This window comes from Mus caroli, chromosome 10, assembly GCF_900094665.2.
Source record: "Mus caroli chromosome 10, CAROLI_EIJ_v1.1, whole genome shotgun sequence".
NCBI classification, from domain to species: Eukaryota; Metazoa; Chordata; class Mammalia; order Rodentia; family Muridae; genus Mus; species Mus caroli.
The window spans coordinates 10318426-10326096 of record NC_034579.1 but is presented as its reverse complement, the minus strand read 5'-3'; the positions used below and the strand labels follow the sequence as shown (position 1 = coordinate 10326096).

The following is a 7671-nucleotide window of genomic DNA, read 5'->3' as shown; positions in this document are numbered from 1 at the left end:
TAACATGCCTCCTCCCTCCCTCCCTCCCCCCTCTCTCACACATACACAGAAAGAGGCAGACAGAGAGACAGAGAGACAGAGATAGACAGAGAGAGTGTATGTGTGTGTTTTTAAAAGTGGGTGCTCAATGCTAAAATGTGTGGTAAGGATCCTGAGAATAATAATTGCTGAGACTAGGGAGAGTTCAGTCTAGTAAGCGTCGGCTGCCAATGGCTTCAGATATGCTGAGGATACAGGCACTAGAGTAGAATGGGAAGCAGACAGAAATGAAGAAGGAGAAGGGCTCCCAGGGCAAGCAAGAAGGTAGAGTTAGCCAGCTAGGGCACACCAGCTTTGAGTCATAGATTCCCATCACTGGAGACTTTGAGCCAGAATTCACTGTTAACCAGGGAAGGCAAATCTCAGCTCTGCCTAATAGTTTCAGGTCTGAGCTTTACAAACCTATGCTGAGGGCTGGATAGCTTGCCAAAGGCCTGTGCAAGTAACCTCTACTGACAACAGTAACAGTGTTAGGAATGTAGCTGTAAGCCTGGGAGCAAAACCTATCCATTCCTTTTCTAAACAGGAATACCAGTGTATACACAGTGTCTCTGGTCAACATTTGTCTTTAATGGCAACAAATTTAACAGCATTAGGCAACAACTTTTTAACTATGACATAATTAATAATTTTCTGTTAGTGTCTGAATATTACTTTGGTTGCAAAAATAAATGTCTCTTCTCCTGTAAAGTACTTTGGGATGGCACATACCCACACAACACCCTCAACGACAGCACCCTTCTTCCTTTTCCTCCCACACTGGCTGACAATAGGAAGCAACATACCCAGATACAGAATGAAATCATTAATGAATTATACCTTGGGTTTCTTTGAACTGCCTCTGAGACATTTTCCTGCTAGCCCACATTAGGGTGTATAGATTGCACAATGAATTCAGTGGTAGAGCAAGAGGGAGCTGAAAAGATCTCTCAAAGTAAAACTTGCCTGCTGAGACTACTCTGAAGAAGGTACCACGGGGCTGTGGGGGCCTGACTGCCACCAGTTAATGCAAGAGAAGCAATTGGGAAAGGACTACTAGGATACGACACACCAGGAATCCTAGGTCAGGTCAGCTACCTCCCCATTCTACTTCCATTGGCCATAGAACAAGCAGACGCTATCGCCGAAATAAAACACTGAGAACTGGGCTTGGAATGCCACCGTGTACCTTGCTTCATACCGACGTTAACTGGCTTACTGTGTCAACTGACCCAGAAGGAGATGCAGCTGTTCTAGCAAACTCCCCTGTGCTACCTACCTGTCCCCACAAGAGAAATCAGAACTTAGGCAACACGTGATCCTGTCATTTCAAAACCCGGAGGTTTAAACATCACAAGATACCTATTATGACACTGGTACAAGGTAGGGCCCTGGAACTCAGCTTCCTCTAGTGAATTACCTCTCTCCAGCAGTCCCATCAAGACCCAGACATTCACACACTCACTAATGGTAAGAAAGTGTTATCAGGTTCTAAATAAAGTCTGACTGATGAATAGTTGTAGAATGTAAGATTACTGTACAAACAGGCAAGCCCTGGTAAGACCATGGAGCCTGCCTTCTACAAACCTTTCCACGTTCTACTCAGAGCCCTTCCTGGTACCATCCCTTAACTACGTCATGTGAGCAAGTCAACTTCAACTACCTCTTGTTGCTAAACCCACAACAGCAAAAGCAAAACCAAAGTTTCACTGGAGGTGACCAGACAAACAAACAAAACCAAAAATCAAACCCCACCATGAGCTTTTGTAAAAAGAATTTAAGAGGAAAAACAAAACCAAACACGACATCTTGAGGCTGTATAAACTTAAAAGAAAGAAATCCTGTCGTGGAGGTGGGGCTTTGCTAGGAGAGTCTCCCCTCTGTGGGAAATATCATTACCAAATCTAGTGAGATACACAGCAAGTGACTCTTGCTATGTAAATCAGGACAAGACAGATTTCTGAGGCAGTTTCTGTTTGAATTGAACTGGCACTTCTGAGTAGAGACCATCGGTAATAACTCTCCCTCATTGAACACCCATAAAGTATGCACAGCTTTGGGCTCGTCCCGGAACGTACAGAACCATTCCATACTCCTTGGTGGCTAGCTATCACTGTAATCCTCCGTGTGTTCAGGTGTCCCCCTACATTTAGAGCTGCCCAAGGGGACCACCAGAAGTCAAGAGGTTCTATCTGCAACAGCATGGCTTCTAACAACAAGCTTGGAGCTGTGGTTGAAACAGGCTTCAGGTGAGTAAGACTTCCCCTGCCAGACTGATGTCTTTGGGAATCCTGCTGCCAGGCCTAGACTAAAACAAGGTCAACCTCGCATCCCCCAGAGGAAACTGTTCAGCTGGCTGAGTTGGTTTCCCTGAACCAGGCCTAGAAAACCCTTCTGACTAACAATAGACCTGGCAAAGAGCTGTTTGTTGTCTTCCTCCACACAGAGGGGTGGATCTTCCTCCCAAGTGGCAGGCAGGGTACAAACCTGCCTCCAGCAGACACCAGAAGAAAGCACAGCTAAGCCTAGCAGTCAAGGACAGCCCCTTGTGGGTCAAAGGCAGAGTCTAGGGCTATGGAAATGTATACTGCAGACAGGACATCCCTCCTGGCACTCACTGTGAGTGAAGCCCAGGCCACAGCAACAACAACCTAGCCAGAGGACAGCCTGCACTGCACATCAAAGCCAGAGGCCCTGGGAGGCTGGCCTGCAGCCAAAGATGCTGGGAGCCTCTTGGGGAGTGCACTGCCTGAGACAATAGGGAAGGGACCTGGTAGAATCTATGAATTCCAAGCACTGGGGAGGTCTTCTCAGAGATCCTGCCCTCTCCTGTCAGAGCCGTGATTTAATCTCTTTGAAGAAATAAAAAAGGAAAAGAATATACATTCTCCAACTTCTCTATTTGAAAGACAGACACCACAATGCAAGCTGAAAGCACTCTGGTCCCTATAGCCTGCAGCCAATGTCCAAAACAATAGAGCTAAGTGAGATGTGGCACCCTCCTCCTTCATCTGAGCGTGGGCTTTAAGTGAGGGGAATAATCTCAAACATTTAAATGCAAACATCACGGTAGCACTGCTACAGCCTCCCAGATATTTCCCACCAATTCTGTCTAATTAGAGTCACCTCGAATGTTAATTATAACCTGACAGCTGTATGATCTGGCAGGGCACAGCTTGCAGGTCCCCTTTTAGGTAACAAGGATTTAAGGTGAGGCTTCAAACTCTGGCTCACAAGCATGACACAGGCTCCTGCTTGAGAAGGACCTACTCAACAGAAACAGAATTAGCTGGGAACTCAACTTAGGGTCACACTTTTAAAGGTAAGCAAACAGGAGACTAAAACGGAAACAGACCCCTGTCCAGTACTAGGGTTCTATGAACAGATCAATCTGGGCTGGAAAAGAGCTTTCAGTACAAACTTGAAGATCTGACACCCAATCCCAGGCGCTCCACACATATAACGGCAGACACCCAGTGCTGGGTGGCCTTCTGTCTTCTGGCTAGCTGGTTTTGTCTCATGGTTGATCTCTGGGTTCAGAGTGAGACCCTGACTTAAAAAATAGGGTGGAGAGTGACTGAGAAAAACACCTACTGTTGACTTCTAACTCATACACACATAACATGCATGCATTACAAACCTATAAAAGAAAGGAAAAAAAAAAAACTTCCTTTCCATGGTCTTGGTATGTGAAGGCTGAAGGCTGCCACCCTTCAAGATCCTTTAAGACAGAACAAACAGCAGAGACTCTTGCAGCCTTAAAGTGGGTAGATTCCCTGTGAGAGGCTCATTAGAACAGAGAAGGCCTGTCAGGTCTCTTTCGAGAGGAAATGTATGCGAGTTGAGGTCACTCAGCACTAATCGGGCCTGTACATCATGGCTGTAAGGCCAGCAGCATAAGCTCCATTAAACAAGCAGTTTATCATAGCTCCGCCTGTCATCCCTAATGGCATGCTGAGGGAAGAATGACTTCCAACTCATTGCTAATCCCGTGTGGGGATGCCAAGGTACAGTGTTTTACTTGATTGCATAAAATGAAGAGCTATTTTCAGCCTCTGAATCACCGTCCTGGCCCCTGCATCAATCCTAAAGCTGTATTACGATCCTTTCAAAATCTCTCTTCTCTTCCACTTTCACTGATGTTGACATAAGCAAGCATTTAAAGGAGTTGTGGTAAGCCTACAAAACATGAAGCTGCCAGAGGGAAGAGGACAGAAAACACGAGTTGACAAATATTTACCATTTATAGTGATCACTATTACAGTGAGAGTGGGCAGCCAGCACTAAGCAGGACTCCAGGTCCCAAGGTCACAAGCGATTTTGTTTTAGTCACTCCTGAAGAGGGCTTAGAAGAAAAACATAACAGTAATGGAAATTTTAAAGCTTCTAACTGATATAGGAAGAACCCTCGCTATTTCTGTGATTATTCTCCTGGGACTTGTACTGACTGTTCGAAAAACAGGATGTTTTGTTTGTTGTTCCTCATAAAAGACAACCAAGCAAGTATCAAGACTCAAAACCCATCCAAGTTGCAGATCCATGTAAAGTTTGGAGATATTCAAAAAGCCAAATGGAATTTTTACTCATGTATTTAATTTTTTTTTCTTTTTTGCTCAACGTTAGTTGACCTTGGGAAGTGAGTTTCTTGTTTTTATGGATGCCAAAAGGGAAAGATGATTACATAAGGGCACTCTGCCCCCTCTCCACATCCAAGCTCCAAGAATTCCACCCTAACTACAGCTGACTCTTCATAGCTAAGGCTTCATGTTTTTAAAATTAGCTCAGATTAATGCATTATAGCTAGATACTGGTTTCATGTAGTCCAAACAGGCTACATCCAGCCAATGAGGACTGATGGCTTTTATTTTTTATAAAACCAGAAAAGACACGGCTTTATTATCTGAATGCTTAACAAATTTTACTGCTGAAGAAATACAATTTGATTTCTATTTTAATCTCTGTGACATTCTGAGGACCCCAATAACAATTCTCTCCTGGAGTTGCTGCAATGCACGGCAACTGTGATGAGACCATTCACACAAAAAAGATGAATTTAACAGGACTGGATGTCAAGCTGACCTAAAGTGAGGACAGCCACACACACGGAGTGCTCTCTGGACCTGGAATGGCCTCTTGATGAAACTTGAGTTTTCCTCCAAATACTTCCTTCTACACAATGGAAGGATGGGTGCTCCTTCCCCAATCCTAATGCACAGGAGAATGGAGGCCAAACGGGGAGGGCATGTACAGCGCAGCTCAGCAATATGAAGTAACTGGTTGGCTTCTGCTTTCTCCAGGCACTGGTTTTACAAAGGGCCTGGAGAGAACTAAATGAAAACTGCCTGCTGCTATCATCCCATCACGGGTCTCCATTCAAGCCCATAAAGGCCAGAGGACACTCTCCCAAAGTTCTACAGACTACGTTTAACTGAAGAGCCTTGATGATGATGACGATGATGATGATGATGGTGTGTGTATGTGGTTTATATGTATAATTTATATATGTCTGATGTATTTATGAGTTATATATCTATAATATGTGTGTGTGTATATATATATATATATATATATATATCATGCAATATATTAGGTACCATCTTATGTAACATATGGAATATATAATGTATAATGGAATATATAATGTATAGTGTATAACGTGATATATAACATGACATATGATGTGATATATGTATAATGTATAATATATAGGATATATAATATAAGATGTATAATTTAAAGTATAATTTAGAATACAGAATAAATATAGAATATATAACATAATGCATAATATATAGTATATATTATGATGTATAATATAATGCATGGTATAATATATATTATGTGTAATATATATTAGGCACTATTTTAATATCTAACTATTCCAGTCCCTGTACCTGACTATTTCTGTCATTTCTGTTAGTCTTTTACATGCTGTATTGAAAGGTTACAAGAATTATCTTTGACCTCAAAAAGTCACATAATCAGAGTAAGTATGAGAAGTACAGGCTTTCATGTCACTGTAGGGCCAAGGAGGGGTAGATGGCTAGTGTCAGGAGAGGTCTGAGCAGGAGACTCAGCAGTCATCAGCCCACAGTTGTCAGAGAGACAGAGAGAAAACCCAATGTGAGAGGAAGTCTGTTCAGTTGGGAAACAGTCCTCGGGCACATCTGAGGTAGAACTGTCCAAAAGGGAGCAGCTGCACTTCTGGGTATGGAACACGGTGGATATGTGTACATATACAACATGAAAATCCAGCTGCACAGAGTGAGGCTCAGAACAATGGGCCCTGGGAGAACACTTCAGAAACTGCAGGCTGTGAGAGGTCCTTCTGGGGGCTGAAATTTGGTTTAATTCATAATGAAGACAGGAATGTGTAAGAGGCATAGGGTCCCAGAAACAAAGGAAGGAGAGTCAGCGATCATGAATATAAATCCGAATCCCCTGACATCAATCACCAGCTGACACGTGTCCGTGTAGCTGAGTTGCAGAACTAGGAAGTTATTGCGATATCAACTTAGGTGGTCAAGAATATGGCGTGTTAGGAACCAGCAGTGTGGGGCCTGTTTTATCACTTGCTTTTTTTTTTTTTTTCTTTCCAAGATGGAAGTGATTTCAACATTTTTCAGTTTCCCATGTTGAGAAGTCTTTAATGGAAAGACCTGAGGGAAGAAAATAACAAAGTCCTAACAAGATTTTACAAGATTAAATTTTGGCCACAGTGAAGAAATAATTATGACTTGATTGTGTTAAAGTAAAACTTCAAATTCTCAACAATTAGCTAACCACTAATATTGATTTATGGACCTCGGCAAGCCTTTAATCAAAGGAATACGCTGTTCAGCCATGAAAGGAACCGGTAAGAAATCACACAGAACTGTGGTAACCATACATAGAAAAGTCCAAGCAGTGGTGACTTTCCTTCCACCAGATATTTCCAAGCTGAAAAGAGCATCCACAGAAGTCCCTGCTCTAAGGCAGCATTTTAAATACACACAGTAACAACCACTTCCATTGGAAAATCTAACCAGCGTTATTAATGTTTAAGATAATATTTGAGACAAAGAGGGGAGCCCAAAGCGCCTGGCTAAAGAACTATTTCTCTGGAGTAGTTAGTCCTAAGCCTGGTATAAAGGCAGCAGTGAAAGGCCAAGGTCTGAACGACCCTAAGGGAAAGTTCTCATGCCAGGCACCTAAGGGTGCCTCAGCACCAAGACAAACCAATGCGCTGGGCCCTGTCATGTTCTCATCTTGAAAGTCATTTCAAAGCAAAGAAACTGTCACGTCGAAAAAGTTCAACAAGAAACTACTCCAACTGAAAAACACATTACCCTCTGATGGTTTGTTCTAACTGCTGGTGCTAACTGAAAACCTTGTTATTATTCACGGGGTTGAAAATTCAGGGGAGTGCGTGTGTTCCTTTAGAACTTAGAACATTGCATATGAGCCTGGTGTCTGAAGAATATAAAAAGAGCAGAAGCACTTTCTTATGTCTTTTACAAATTACTATTTTTCTACGTATCTTGCTCTTAAGTCTTAAGAGGTGTCAGGAAAAAGGAAAGAAAAGAAAAGAAAAGAAAAGAAAGGAAAGGAAAGGAAAGGAAAGGAAAGGAAAGGAAAGGAAAGGAAAGGAAAGGAAAGGAAAGGAAAGGAAAG

General features: G+C 42.7%; 1 protein-coding gene across 9 annotated transcripts in view; it reads right to left on the bottom strand.

The window, feature by feature from the left end:
• Window positions 1-7671, bottom strand: part of Hivep2 (human immunodeficiency virus type I enhancer binding protein 2) — a 184822-nt gene that overhangs the window by 90645 nt on the left and 86506 nt on the right. Inside the window, exon 1 of one of the 9 annotated variants that reach the window (XM_029482573.1) lies at window positions 4259-4391. The exons of the other annotated variants lie outside the window; for them this stretch is intronic. The gene's annotated coding sequence lies outside the window, so the exon portion shown is untranslated. Of the gene's footprint in view, window positions 1-4258; window positions 4392-7671 lie in introns of those variants that run through there. 9 annotated transcript variants of the gene reach the window in all.